Genomic DNA, 15,676 nt, shown 5'->3' with positions numbered 1-15,676 from the left:
TGTCTTTATTAACATTAGCATAGGTTAGTTTTACATGCTACTTTCTAAACCTTAAAATGAATTTTAGGCACCTCTATATGTTGGCTCAATCAAAATGAGAAAATGGAACATTAAAAATAAAACTGTTTATACTTATAGTTATATTTTTAAAAAGCATATTCTTTTAATTTCTAAACAGGAAAACCATATTCTTTAGTAATGTATAGATAGGTGGTAAAACAATAAAGAAGAACCTCCCAAAAAATAATCCAAAAAACAAGGGTAATATGTATTGAAAGATGGGATTTTGATTGTTGAGAGGCACAGAAGGGCTTGTGAGGTGCTGGCATTATTGTATTTCTTCATCTGGGTGGTAACTACATAGGTGTTCATTTTCAAATATATCATAAAACTGTATGTAACATTTAATAGGTAATAAATAAATAAAATTTTCTGTATGAGCTCTGTTTCATAATTCCTAAATGAAAATGATTCTACTATCACTCAGTCATCTAGATAAATATTGTGACTCCACTCAGTTTAGGGAACTGTACATGTAACACAATCATTATCCTTATTTTAAAACTCAATTTTTTGGGGATTGGAGGAATGTGGGAAAGGGAGGGAAATTTTCCCCCTGCATTAAATTTAAATATTTTTTATTGTACAAAATGTTAAGCATATACCTAAGGAGACAGAATAGTTTAATAGGACCCTATTAATAACTAGTTCCAAAATTTTTCAGGTCATGATTAATCTTCTTTCATTCATACACCCCCCTCCCTTATTTTACTCCTTCCCATATTATTTTGAAGAAAATACCAAATATTGTACATATTTTAGTATGTACCTTTAAAAGATGAGGACTCTTTTTATGTAACATAACCAAGTATTATTTTTGCACCTTAAAAATAAAATTAAAAATTCCTTTATATTGTCATATATACAGTCAACATAACATTTCCAATTTCTTCATAAGTATATATATATTTTTTACTTTTTATTGGTTTGGTTTAATCTGATTCCAAAAAAATTTCCATGCACTGGAGTTGGTTGATATGTATTTTAAACTTTAAGTTTTTCTCTTTGCAGTTTCTTTATAGAGACTGAGTTATTGGCCAAAGATACCTTTTTAAAAATTAGTTTTATTGAGGTATAGAATAACCAACTTTAGGCATGGAATTCAAAGAATTTTGACAATCATGGAGTCATAGTCACCACCACAATAACGATATATTGAATAATTTCATCACCCTTAAAATTTCCCTTGTACTCTTTCACCACCAATCCCCACCTCCTAAATGCTGGCCCTTGGCATCCACTGATGTGTTTTTCATCATTATAGTTCTGTCCTTTCTAGAATTTCATACAAGTGAATTTTTATAGTATGTAGCCCTTTGTGTCTAGTTACATCAACTTAGCATAATGCTTTTGAGATTCATCCATGTTATTGAATGTCTCAATACTCATTATTTTTCATTGTTGAGAAGTATTCCATTATATATATATATATATATATATATATATATATATATATATATATATGGATATGTATGGAGATATATATATATATATATATATACATATATATATGTATATGTATATATATACACATATATAGCTCATTTTTAACAATAAAAGTTAGCTAATCAAAAATAGTATTTTTGCCAATATATATGTTTTTTCTTTTCCATATTTATAGACCATGGTAACCACCAATCTAAAGGAAATAAATGGCATCACCTGCTTCATAGAATTGTATTGTTATTTCTCATATTCAGGAAGAAGAATCTGCAATTCTTTTCAATATGGCTTTTTAATTACAGCTATAACTAGAGTGCACAGAAGTAATGTTTCAAAACACTGAAGCACAACTTCAGAATGTTCTTTATGTTTGTGGAAATATGAGGTCGGACAATTAAGTTCATGAACTCATCCTAGAAACAGTGCTGCATATCTCATTGCTGAATATCACTATGGTCACCTTTGAAGTACTCCCCTTGGGAAGCTATGTACCAATGCCAGCACCTAGTCGACCCTTCAAAGCAATTTTGGAACTGTTTTTCTGGAATGGCCATCAGAGCTATTGCCATATTACCCCTGATGTCCTAATGTCATCAAAGTGTCTTCCTTTCAATATTTCCTTTATCTTCGGGTAAAGCAAGAAGTCATTAAGGGCCAGATCAGATGAGTAGGGAGGGTGTTCCAGTGCAGTTATTTGTTTGCTGGCTAAATGCTCCCTCACAGACAGTGCGGTGTGAGCTGGTGCATTGTGATGCAGGAGCCATGAATTGTTGGCAAAAGGTTCAGGTCATCTAACTTTTTCACACAGCCTTTTCAGCACTTCCAAATAGTCAACTTGGTTAACAGTTTGTACAGTTGGTACAAATTCATAATGAATAATCTCTCTGATATCAGAAAAGGTTAAGCAACATTGTGGAAATAAGTTCACGAACTTAATTGGCAGACTTCATATAGGAATAAAAGTACTGTGATCAATTGGATAGTTCTTCCTAAGCAAAAGATTGCAGCAAGTAAATTGTGGAAACAGATTCACAAACAGGGCCAGGTTCTGCTCAAAATGGCTTAACTTGCAGACCAGATGTCATTCTATATTATAAGTATGTACAAATACAATCTTCTGGGCATAAGAAGCTGACTTTTCACTTACTGATGTCTCTTTATAAAATGTAGATTCAAAGATTGTGATAGAACCAATCCACTAAAAGATTCTTAGAATATTAAAGTGAAAAAAAATCATATACAGAAGATCAATGATTTGCCTTATAGGTTATCCATGTTTAGAATACTGATTGAAACAGACATTTTGCTCTATATTCACTATAAAATCAAATAGCATTTCTAACAGATGTTTATATTTTATATATAATTTTTTTGTTTCTTCAATATATATAATTCATTTTTGTGTATTATTTTCAAATTAAACCCCTTACTTTCATGTTATAGAAATGTTCCTGATTTAAGCTAATTTATGCATCATTAAAGGAGGAGCCAATTGTAATAAATCAAATATAATATGAACCCATCTTAAATTCATATAAATCTCAGAGAAATTATTCAACAGGTGATCAAAGGAAGATTAATAAAAAAACAAAAACAAAATAGTTCACCTACTTTCTATTTACTTTGTTTAGATTTCTAAATACAAAATTTATAAACTTAAAAAGAAGAGCCCAACTTTTGACTGCAAAAGAACAACAGTGGTTTAAAAGTAAGCATGAGGAAGGATAGGCTGCAACCCTGGTGAATGAGGTAGACTGATAATGATGTTTTCTTACTCTTTCTTGAGCTGGTGTTGAAGGTCTTTAATTTCTTAGAGAAAGAAACACAAAATGAAAAAGTGTGTTTTTTCACCAGTACTGACAAAAACAGGTAACCGTAATTAGACCTTTACTTCTCTGGATGAATATAAGAATGATTTGTTAAGGAAGGGAAATAATAGTGAGAAACTGTGAAGCCACAGTAGGAGGCCTCATTTTATTGTAGGAGGCAGTTTAAAAGACAAATTCAGACTTTGTATTATTACACTTCATCCTTTCAGTGGGTCAGGAATTTGTGAGCAGTTTGGGGATTCTCATGAGGTTGCAGGATGTTGGCTGGGATTGCAGTCATCTGACAGCTGAATTGGGCAAGAGCATCTGTTTCCAAGGTGGCTCACTTCCATTGCAGGCAAGTTGGTGCCAGCTGTTGGCAGGAGGCCTTAGTTCCTTTCCACATAAGTGGTTTCAGTGTCCTGAAGACCTGGTAGCTTGTTTCTCCCAGAGCAAACAATTCAAGATCAAGTTTTATCTTTTTACTTGTGGAAACTGAAAAAAAGCAAACAAGCAAAAACAAACAAACGAACAAAAAACTTCACTTTGATTTACAGTTGTGACTACATAGCATTTAAAATCTATTTTGAATGAAGTTTTCTGTTTTTCATATTTCCTGAAGGAAGGTTTTCATTTTTAGCCATACATTTAAAGCTGGAAGGGCACAGTCTCTCTCTATTTAAACTTCCCAATATTTAATGAGCACTAAGATTATCATACATTAGATCCTGCTTATGAATTCCTAAGCTACTCATTTAGGGAAGTGATTTCTTTGTGTCACTAGCCAACAGTGGTGAAACAAATATAATGTATAGCTGATATTTCCTGATTATAGCATTTAGCCTTGGTCTTCTGTTGTCTGTCTAGTCTTCTAAACTTGCATATTCTTTCAAAGCTATTACTCTCTCAATAGTTAAATTCTTTCTTTCAGCAGGAAATGTCTTTTATTTCATAGAGAACATAGATATAATGAAAAATAGTGGAAATTCACTTAAAATATTGGCCTCCCACCAATAAGGATGGCTTTATCCAAATCTATTCTTACATTTTCCCATAATATTTCTGCAAATTAAATACTCTTCGTCTACAGGGGTGTCCAAACTTTTTTCAAGGTTTTTCACCAAGGGCCATATGCGGTAAAATACACAAACAGCCGGGCCACTCACTTAAGGTGAAGTACGTATTGCCTCACCTGGTTTATTTAATTAAACTAAATATATTTTTGGAATTTGCTGCGGGCCAATAAAAAATGGATTGCAGGCTGCAGTTGACCCGCGGGCCACAGTTTGGACACCCCTGCTCTAGACTAAGGCTAATCTTTTCATTTTCTCAGAATCTGATCTTCTCCCTCAATCTCATGGACATGGCTCCATCAAGTATCTATTTTCTCTTCATATGTAAAATTTCTCCCTCTCTACTGAAGTATTCAGCATCTTCCCTCTGTGGGGATAGGAAAAACAATCAAACAAACAAAAAGGAAAAAAAAATAACTTGTACTGACCTGTCATCATTCTATGTATTACTTTAGGCATCTCCCCATTAATAGGCAAGTTTTAAGATAAAAATAGACTACTTTCACAGTTTCTATATCCCCTCCCTACTGTCAATTCAACTTATTGCAATCTGTGTTCTACATCCATCAGTCTAATTTGTTATTTTGACCAATATTTACTGAGGACACTCTATGTGCCAGAGAATGTTCTCTGTTCTGGGGATAATCAGAAAATAAAACTAGCAATGATCCTGTAGAGTTTGCATTCTAGTTGGGGCTTGGGGGTGGGGGGCGACAAATAAGTATAAATGAATAAGTATATAAGTAAATAAATCATATAGCACATTAGAGTGTGATAAGTATTATGGAAATAAGAGTTGAGCAGAAGAAGAGAGTTTGAGAGGGACAACGTGAGGGGCAGTTTGCAGTATGAAACGGGGTGATCAGGATGGGCCACACTGAGAAGATGAGACTTAAGCAACGATTGAATATTAGAGAATGAGGCAAATACATCACTGGGAAAAGTAACTCTAGGCATACAGAATAACTAGAATATATCTCTAAGGGAAGCGTGTGCCTGATACGCAATGAGGCCACTGTGGTAGCCAGAGCAAAGAGAACGAAGGGTGACTAATCTAAAAGAATGTAAAAACGATAATGGGTTACATTGTCATAGAGCCTTACAGTTTTTAATAAGGATTTATTTTTTGCTCTGAGTAAAATGAAGGGACACTGGAGGGTTTTGAGCAGAGGAGGAACATGATTTGATTTATGGTTTTTAGAAGATACACTCTGGCTTTTTTGTTGAGACTACAATATTCACCCCTTATCCATAGGGTATACCTTCCAAGACTTCTAGCAAACTCCTGAAACCAAAGATAGTACCAACCTCTATATATACTATGTTTTTCCCCCCTGTACATACAATAATCCACCCTTAACCAGAGTTTGATTTCCATGGTTTCTATTACCTGCTACTGCAGTTCTGAAAATATTAAATTAAAAAGTAAAGAAATAAATAATTTCTAAGTTTTAATTGGGCCTCTTTTGGAGTAGTGTGAAGAAATCTCATGACGTCCTGCTCCATCCAGTCCAGGATGTGAATTATCCCTTTGTCTAGTATATCCACACCGTACACCCTCCCTACCCATTACTCAGTAGTTGTCGCAGTTAGCAGATGGACTCTCAGGGTATTGCAGTTCTTGTATTCAAGTAACCTTTATTTTACATAATAATGGCCCCAAAGCTCAAGGGTAGTAATGCTGGCAATTTGGATATGCCAAAGAGAAGCTGTAAAGTGCTTCCTTTAAGTGAAAAGGTGAAAGTTCTGGGGTGTCAAATTACTTTATTTGAAGGAATGGTACAAACAAAAGGATGTAACTAGGTGATTTGGTACAACTTATAGAAAGGTAAAGGTAACCCCAACATGCATGTATTGCTTTGGTGACCAGGGAAATCACCCCCATGGCTATTGGTAGCCAACCAAAGGCTTAACTCTCATTGTCTCGCAGGGTGTACTTGTCAAAGAGATACACTGCCATGACAGATTTGGGGGCCCCCACCTTGCACAAGTGGGTAACACGGTCACCCAATTCTTTGATGGATTTCACTTGCTCATTCGGTAATGAGTCTCAATGAAGTCACACAAATGGGTGTCATTTTTGTCAGTGGCCAGTTTGTGCAATTCCAGTAGTGACTGATTCATACTTTTTTCCAAGTGTAATGCACACTCCTTTGCATTCAGCACATTCTCACAGTTGTCACTGTCAGGTTTCTTGATATCCTGAAGGAAGAGTCCACCACCTCGCTGGTTCTGCAGCTTCATCAGTTTCTCAGCATGCTCCCTCTCCTCATGAGATTGGTGAAAAAAATATTTGGTAAAGTTCTTCAAACATCATTTTTGGTCGAAGTAGTAAGACAGACAGGTGGATGGATTTGATGGTTGATGGCGGCATCCGAGTCCTGGTGGAAGTTCTGGCGCACCTGCGAGGAGGACGCGGTCATAGTAGTGGGTGGCTAGAGAGGTGGTGGTGGCTGCGTGTCACTAGACAGGTGGCAGGAACCTTGGGGCGGTCCGATGGTGCTGTGAAGAGGTGGCAGAGGGCTGGATCTGAGCGGCCTGCCGGGATAGGGGATGAACACCGGGTTTCGCCCGAGTCCCGTCGAAGCAAGAAACCCTGACAACTTTGGGCAGACTGAAAAGGTGAAAGGTCTTGACTTAATAAGGAAATAAAAATGTATGCTGAGATTACTAAGATCTACGGTGAGGATGCATCTTGTGTCCATGAAATTTTGTAGAAGGAAAAACAAATCTGTGCTAGCTTTGTTATCGCACCTCAAACTGCAGACATTATGGTCACAGTACTTGATAAGTGCTTATTAGTTAAGATGGAAACGGCATTAAATTTGTGGGTGGAAGACATGAACAGATAATATTTTCCGATTGATGGCAACATGTTGTGCCAGGAAGCATTGAGCCTGTATGAAAAAGGATCTCTTGAAATGAATAAAACCAAGCCATTTACTGCAAGTTAGAGATGGTTACACAGATTCAGGAATGGTTTTGAACTAAAAAACACAAAAATTCCTGGAGAGAGAGAGAGAAACTATATTCACGTAACTTTTATTACATGATATTGTTATAATTGTCCTATTTTATTATCACTGTTGTTAGTCTCTTACTGTGCCTAATTAATAAATTAAACTATATCATAGGTATATAGGTACAGAATGAAATATAGTGTATATAGGGTTTAGTACTACCTGTGGTTTCAGGCATCCACTGGGAGTCTTGGAACAGATCTCCTGCAGACAAGAGGGTACTACTCTATATGCCTATGATAAAAGTGTAATTTATAAATCAGGCAGATAAGAGATTAACAACAATAATTGACAATAAAATAGAATGATTATAACAATATATTATAATAAAAGTTTTGTGAATGTGGTTTCTCATTTCAAAGAATCCCTTGCTGAAATTTCCATATAGGCTCAATGCTTTTTGGCACAACATGCTGCTGTCAGTCAGAACAGATTTTCTGTTCATGTCTTCCACCCACAAATTTAATGCCTTTTCCATCTTAACTAAGCACTTATCAAGCACTGTTGCTGTAACTTTCGCAGTTTGAGCTCAATAGTAAAACTCGCACAGATTTCTTTTTCCTTCTTCAAAATTTCATGGATAGATAATTCATCCTTACCATAAATCTTAGCAACTTCATCATACAATTTTTCAAAATTTCCTTATTAAGTACAGAATTGTTTTATCTTTTCACTTAAAGGAAGCGCTTTACAGTTTCTCTTTGGCATACATCTGAATTGCCAGTATCACTATTTTGGCACTTTGGGGTGATTGCTAAATAAAATACGGGTCCTTGAAATACGGGTCCTTGATCACAAGCACTGCGATACTTCAACAGTTGATCTGATAACCAAGATGGCTATTTAAGTGACTAATGGGTGGTGATTATGTACAGATAGCATGCATATAGTGGACAAAGGAATGTTTCACATCCTGGATGGTTTGGGACAGTGAGAGATTTTATCACGCTACTCAGAAAGGTTCACAATTTAAAACTTAATGAATTGTTTATTTCTGGAGTTTTACATTTAATATTTTCAGACTGTGGTTGACCACAGGTAACTGAAAGCATGGAGAGCAACACCACCAATAAGGGAGGACTACTGAAATTCTTTCGGAGAAAGGGAATTCTATTAGGAGACTATTGCAGTAATCCAGATAAGAGATGAGGTGGTGATAAGTGGTTAGACTGTGGATATATTTTAAAAGGAGAGTCAAAAAGATCTACTGAGAAATTGGATGTGGGGTTGGAGGGGAAAAATGAGTCAAAAATGATCCCAATTTTTTTTAACTTGCGTAAGCTGAAGTATGGAACTGACATCAATTAAATGTTAAAAGCTTCCTGTGAAACAGATTTTGGGGAATATCAGAAATTCAGTTTTAGATATGTTGAGTATATAAGTCAGGCTTCTCTGCAGAAAAAGAACCAACTGAAAGTTGACCCCTAGAATTTGAAATGAGAAGATCATTGGTGATCTTGACTAAAGCAGTTTTGATAGAGTGCTAAGGGCAAGTGCCTGACAGGATTGGCGTTAAGGCAGACTGGCAGAAGAGGAATAAAGACAGCAATTACTTTTTCTATTTTGATCATTTTTGCTAGGCAATGTTCTTTTTTTTCTTTTCAAAGAACTGGCTTCTGGGTTTGTTGTCATTAAAATTCATCATTGTCTTTTTCAAATGTTTCATATCTTTCTGTCTTCCTTTGGTTCCAGGATGCTGTTTTCTAACTCAGTTAAGTTCTTACATTTCCATTAAAAATTAGATACACTTGAAGCTATAATTTACCTGTAAGTACCATTATGCTATATCTCACAAGTTTGATAGATAACTCTTTCACTGGCATCCGTTTCTAGGTACTTAGTAATTTTCTGCATGATTTTTGACTTACTGCACACTATTTTGGAACACAGTTTTAGTCCCCACCCCAATAATATGATATATGTGAGTATGTGTTTGTTCATCTCAGAACTTTCAAATCTGTATTGTGGCCAGACTATGTAATCTATGTTGTATTGAATCTTAAATTTGCTCTAATTTTTAAGTGAAACTAGCTAATTATTAATTTCTGTCAACCAACAAAATATACAGACATAAGTTGTAATAAACAATAAAAAGCATATTTGAGTAAAAGGATTGCAATCTGAGAGACACAGATTCAGATAGCAACCCAAACTGTGCTCTGGGGAGAACAAAGAAAGGTGGGGTTTATAAAGGCATAAAGCACAAAATATAATTCTTTCATGCAAGTGAAGGATTGTTGGCCAGGTTAACAGGGATCCATTAGTTCCAGTATACAAACAAGGAAGGCAAAAACTACCAGGAGGAGTAAAGTCCATATGTATCCATGTAGCAGTTGTTGTTCCAGAATGGTTATCACTCAGGCTTGAGCTGAGTTTAGCAACAGGTTTAGCCAACTTAATAGCAGCTCTGAGAAATGAGGCTTAAGATGTGCATTGGTTCAGCTTCCCTATGAGCCTCCAGACTCTATTTTAAGTGACTCTGTTAGCAATGCTTATTGCATTTTATTTTTTTACATTGTCAATTCTTAATTAACTTCAGAACATCTAAGTTCTTCTAGGATCTATTTTTGTTGATTAAAAGTCTGCTTTCAGTATTAATTGTCCTTTTGCAGCTAGACTGTCTCTTTGTGCAGAAGCTGTGATTTTTTTTAATCTCTTAATCATTGAGGTTGCAGTTTTATTATGTTTTTAGGTATGAAAGTTATTTATTTGTTTATTTATTTATTCATTATTTTTATTCTTTTTGCCCCGTACTCAGAGTGCTTTTTAAATTTGAGGATTCATTAAGTTTCTACCATTATAAAAATTCTCAATTATTACCTCCTCCTCTGTTGCTGCTTCAATGTCACCTCTATTGTCTTCTTTTGGAATTACTGGTAGATGTATGCTAGAACCTCCTAACCACTCTTTATCAATTGCTTTTTTTTTGTTTCATGTTTGTGTACAACAGTCTTGTTAAACCTCTAAAAGATAAATTCTTATTTGCTAATTGTATTTATGACCTTTTAATCTATAGCTATTTCCTCTTTTGAGTATATATGTGTTCATATATACACATTTTTAATGACATGACGTTTTCAGATTATTTATTTTTTTAAAGTAAACTTTAGATGTGTCCATTTATTTATATAAAATCATAAACATATGGAGAGTGGACAATGATTTAGACAGCATCCAGTACATTCTTATCATTTCATAGATGAGAGGTGAAGAAAAGTTTGCCAAGGCTACAGTATCAGTGGCAGAACAAAGGCCAGAGGACCCAAGGATTGTTTTTTTCCTCTCTGCTGAATTAGTTCAGAACATTTAACACATATATACAGTAAGACTGAAGCCATAGAAAAGATAATGAACACATAAGAAGGATCATTTGCACAAAACCAAAAAAGTCAGTTGCTTTAAATCTTTGGGGTTACAGGTAATTTTTCTGGGGAAAATATCCTTTAAATTAATTATATTATCCAAAAAAGTATAAGGTATATGTTGGTAACTTTAATGTCTCTATCTAGCAAACATTGTTTCTTGTTATTTTATTATATATGTAGAGAGACAGATTCAATATACCTATACATATGATTTCATAAAATATATTTGACTTTTACAAATGAGCTCTATGTTCAGTATGTTAGAATCTTCCTTTAATAAAATTGTCTTGTTTTTTCAGATTTTATTTATGTGTGTATAATTGCCTTTCACCAAGTCACTATTGACACCTATTTATTGAGTACCTCCTGTATCTTATATATCTTATATATAGTGCTTTAAAAATTGAGAGCTACAAAGAAAATAATAGTGACAATGATATGAAATAGAATACTCTTCCCTCAAATGTAAAATGTACTAAATAAGTAAGGGCAATTATTTTCTGACTAGTGAGAAATTTTTACATGTAGTACACAAGAAAATAATTAAATCTCTGTTTTAGATACACGAGCATAAGTTTGACACTGATGTTACAAATTCAAATTAACTACCATCAAGTTTTATGACATTATTTCTCATTTTTATTCTAACAGATTATGATTAAAATCAGAAAGTAGTAAAATTTGGTCTTTGTAGACTTTTGGTTTCCCCATCCAAGCTTATTTTATGTATTTTATTACACACGCTAAAAAATTTCCACAAAGGTTTTTCTAAAATTAAAGACATGCTAGTAGCCAATCACTATAAAAACAGAGCAGGGTATACAAACACATAAGGGCATGTTTATAATAGTGAGTCAAATATTTTTAAAACCATAAAACTACCTTAACTATGTCCTTCCAAATAGAGGTGATCTTAGAAGTTAGGGCCTAAAAATTCAAATGCTCTTGTTGATGTTACTGCCAGCTACTGAAATTCTAAATAAACAGTAACAAAAGTGCAAGACCATGAAAATATTAGTTATGTGTATATTTTAATTACATGTATGTCATAGTCTCATGAAAGGAAGAATGCAGAATCTTCTCCATAGATCTCTGGTGAAGCTCTGAGGGGCCCTGCAGAAGTACTTACTAAGTGAGAAGCTGGTTATCACATTGAGCAACACATACAGGAGGACTTTACAAAGCAACTAACAACTGTTTAGCAAAACCCAATCCAGAATTAATCTTGTAAAGCTTACATACATTTTTTTTATATAGCATCAACTTATCTGACACTGAGACAGGTTAACAAAAAGACTGCATTGAGCATGAGCGAAAGAAAGATACTGTTTGCCTATGTGGGGACAGAGTCCCAGAGAGCAGTTTCCAGGCTCTCGACCTCAAGTGGAAAGGTGCTGACTCAGTTATTAGATGGCCATCAGCTGTAATCAGATGGCCATCTGTTGTGGCTGGGTGGGTGTCAGCTGTTACCGGTTAGCCATTAGCCACTAATATAACTGCTGTGGTTAGACTAGGGGCTTGGTTGGTTGGCGGAGAAGCGGATGGCAGATTGCAGCTGGCAAGTGGAGTTAGTAAGTGAGGATGGCGGATTGCAGATCATGTGGATCCTACTTCCTGTGTCTCACCCGGCTGCTAGCGAGACTGAGGTGCAGGAAGACCCCTCATTGAGGTACTGGCGGATGTTTGCTTTTATATCTTGACCAGCCGCCAGTGAGAATATAGTGGTATGACTCCCTTATCTATGGCTCCGTTGTTGTTTCTTTTTGGCCTCACCATATCCTGCGTTCTGGTGCGGGGAGCGGAACCAGAGACCCAGCATGACACATGGCGCAGCAAACAGGGTATGGTGCCAGCCAAAGCTCTCCGAAGGACGGTGGAGCAGTTTGTGCATATGAACACTCAGTCTCAGGAAACCCGTCAGGAGCGATGCTGCGAGCAGGAAACGTGATCTGCCTGGGAGAAACATGACCCCTCGGTGAATTGGTGGTCCTCTCGAGCCTCTGGTTGGCATGCCACCCTATTGGCCATTGCAGGCATCACGTGCTTTTTGGTGGTCTCGGATACTTGGTGCCACAAGCAAGATTCCGATCAGGTAAGAATGATGTCTGACTCTGGGCGGGAGGACGTGTGGCCCCCACACAGTGTGTGGTGCCGGGTGGCCGCTGTTCTCATGAGCTGGACCCCTGTGGAGGGGTGGAAAGATGTGAATAGTTCTCCAGCCAGCATGGGCCAGAGAGAGTGGGAGTCGTTGCGGCTGTAGTGCGCTGGGGGTTGCTAGCTGGGGCGACCCAGATGCGGGATTTGTAGTCCCAGGAGGAAACGCTTGCTGAGTCCTCGGTGGAGGATGCCAGTGAGGTCAAGGTTGTCTCTCACCCCCAGGTAGTGGAGAACTTGGAACCCTCGCCCTGCAAAGAGGGCATACATTGTGAGGCCAATGCACAGCCCTGGCGAATGACTGAGGACTATTGCCTTTCATCCCTGATTTGATGGATCGCTTGACTGTTTGGGAATGTGCCACCATGTAGTGGAACTGGTGGATGTTTGCTTCCTGTGTCTTGCCCCGCCACCAGCGAAACTGGTGCAGGAAGACCCCTTGTTGGGGTGCAGGCAGATGTTTGCTTTTGTGTCTCGACCTGCCACCATCGAGAATATAGTAATATGACTCCCCTATCTATGGCTCTGTTGTTGTTTCTTTTTGGCCTCACCATATCCTGCATTCTGGTGTAGGGAGCGGGACCAGAGACCCAGCATGACAGTCTAGCTTAGGCAGTTATTTCTTTTATTATGAATAGCAAAGTTTTTAATTTGTAAAATAAATTAATGATGCAGAGTGACTCATTTAGAGGTCTTTATAGTTAAGACCCCTTTATATTTGTGAAAGTGTTCTAGAAACATTGTATTTCATCTCCTTAAAAGTTTTCTAATGTATTGTCAATACCTACAAATATATAGTTCTGTTTTGTTTGTTTTTTTACATTAATGGACTTTATCACTGAAAAACAATTTCTCTGAAAGTGATTAATCATTTTCTACAGATGTTTGCGACTAAATGAAAGTTTGTTAAGATTATACAAAGATGGTCATTCTTCTTTTATATTTCCCACCTGTGGGCACATGGCACTGAAAATACAGTTCTCATAATACACCTTCCTCAAGATGATGTTAGATAAATATTTTGACTCCACAAGTCTGATAAGTAAGGATCTTTGAATAAACAAAACTGTGCACTGTACAATCTTGTCCCTGCATACCTTAAGTAGTTTTTCTCCTTGAAATACTCGATCATGTTTCTGGAGATACTTGAATTTGATTGGACTAGAACTGTCCTTTCACCGCACTCTATTTTTTCACAGGTAGAGTCACCAAAGTTTAGCAAATAAACCTTATTCTCAAGCTGCCTTTCATTATGATTTTTCTGTCTGTTTTTTTCCTTATTGGTTTACATGGTGGGAAATTCCTGGCGTCTCCAGAGGAAGAGGTACCTATATACAGATGAACTTGGACATTTTCCTTCAGTTTAAACTATTTTCATTCTGATTTCTGGAAGATTGGTCTGTTTTAATTATCTTTGCTATTTAAGTAAAATCAAGCTGTACATTCAAAAATCTAAGGAAGAGTTTTTGAGATATTATTTCTGCATTCATTTTACATTAATTCACGACCATGATCACCCATGTATTCTTCACTAATATACATTTTTCTTTTACCAACACTTATCAGCTTGACATCTTTAACATCTGTGCATGTTGTCATGACAATTCCAGCAAGATATTTTCTATGTGCATGAGGAAAAAGAAAATGTCAATCAAATCATTGAATTCATCTAGAACCAAATGTGCAACAGCTTCCATTAAAAGTCATATTTTCTTCATTTTCTATATCCACGGCAAACTTCTAAGGGTTTCTGGATTGGAAAAACTAGTTTCCATTGCTGAATTCCTTTTTATTATGTTTTTAAAATTTTGACACAAATAATAAGGAAAAATCTCCTGTGCTGAAGTACAGAATTTAAATGATAGCATTTCTTTTTTTTAAATTAAATTTATTGGAGTGACAATTGTTAGTAAAATTACATAGATTTCAGGTGTACAATTCTGTATTACATCATCTATAAATCCCATTGTGTGTTCACCACCCAGAGTCAGTTCTCCTTCCATCACCATATATCTGATCCCCCTTACCCTCATCTCCCACCCCCCACCCCCCTTACCCTCTGAATGATAGCATTTCTTCAGTGTTTTTCTTCAGTAACACCTTATGCTCTCAGTTCTAAGCTTGAAAGCCTTCACTCTCATGGGTTTGTTGTAAGATTAAATTAGTTAATCTATGTAAAGGACTTAATGCAGTTTGTGGCATGGTGTAAATACTCAAATATTAGCTCTTAGTGATATGATGTAAATGATGACACCAGTAACACAATAGTGATGAGAGTGATGATAATACTGGCTTTAACTATATCAGTGATAACCAAATTTCTGGAGCTTTAAATTTCCCAGACATACTCTCAAGTTGTAGCCGTGGAGCAGAGATACTCCAGGATGCTCCTTCAGTTGTTTAGTTGTTGATGGCAGCTTCTGCTCCATCAATGCTTTGTTCGCCCTCAGCTGGTTGCTGTGCTGCACTATGGGGTACAGCTGTGTCCTCATGCAGGCCCGAAACCTCCTCACAGCGAATGCCTAATGACTGCCTCAGTTCCCTGAAGGTTCTTTTTCATGACTATCTGTTCTTATTTTATACTTGCCCTTTTGTTTCCAGTGAATGTCAGGATTGTTTATGTCTCATGAAATAAGCCACAGAAAATCGAATACATTTGAAAACAGAAGTGTATCTCTGCTTACAAATATAGAGGAAAAATAAGTTGAAACTTTCATATATAGAGAATGAATTTTGTCATCAGTGAATTAAGA

The 15,676-nt window shown here is 36.2% G+C and overlaps 1 pseudogene; it reads right to left on the bottom strand.

Moving 5' to 3' along the window:
• Positions 1–6,293: 6,293 nt before the first annotated feature.
• Positions 6,294–15,415, bottom strand: LOC109436352 (ferritin heavy chain pseudogene; annotated as a pseudogene).
• Positions 15,416–15,676: the final 261 nt, after the last annotated feature.

Source organism: Rhinolophus sinicus, chromosome 18 (assembly GCF_057876585.1).
Source record: "Rhinolophus sinicus isolate RSI-liver-muscle chromosome 18, RSI-T2T, whole genome shotgun sequence".
NCBI lineage: Eukaryota > Metazoa > Chordata > Mammalia > Chiroptera > Rhinolophidae > Rhinolophus > Rhinolophus sinicus.
Note: the sequence above shows the minus strand (reverse complement) of the source record. Positions and strands in the feature narration are given on the sequence as shown.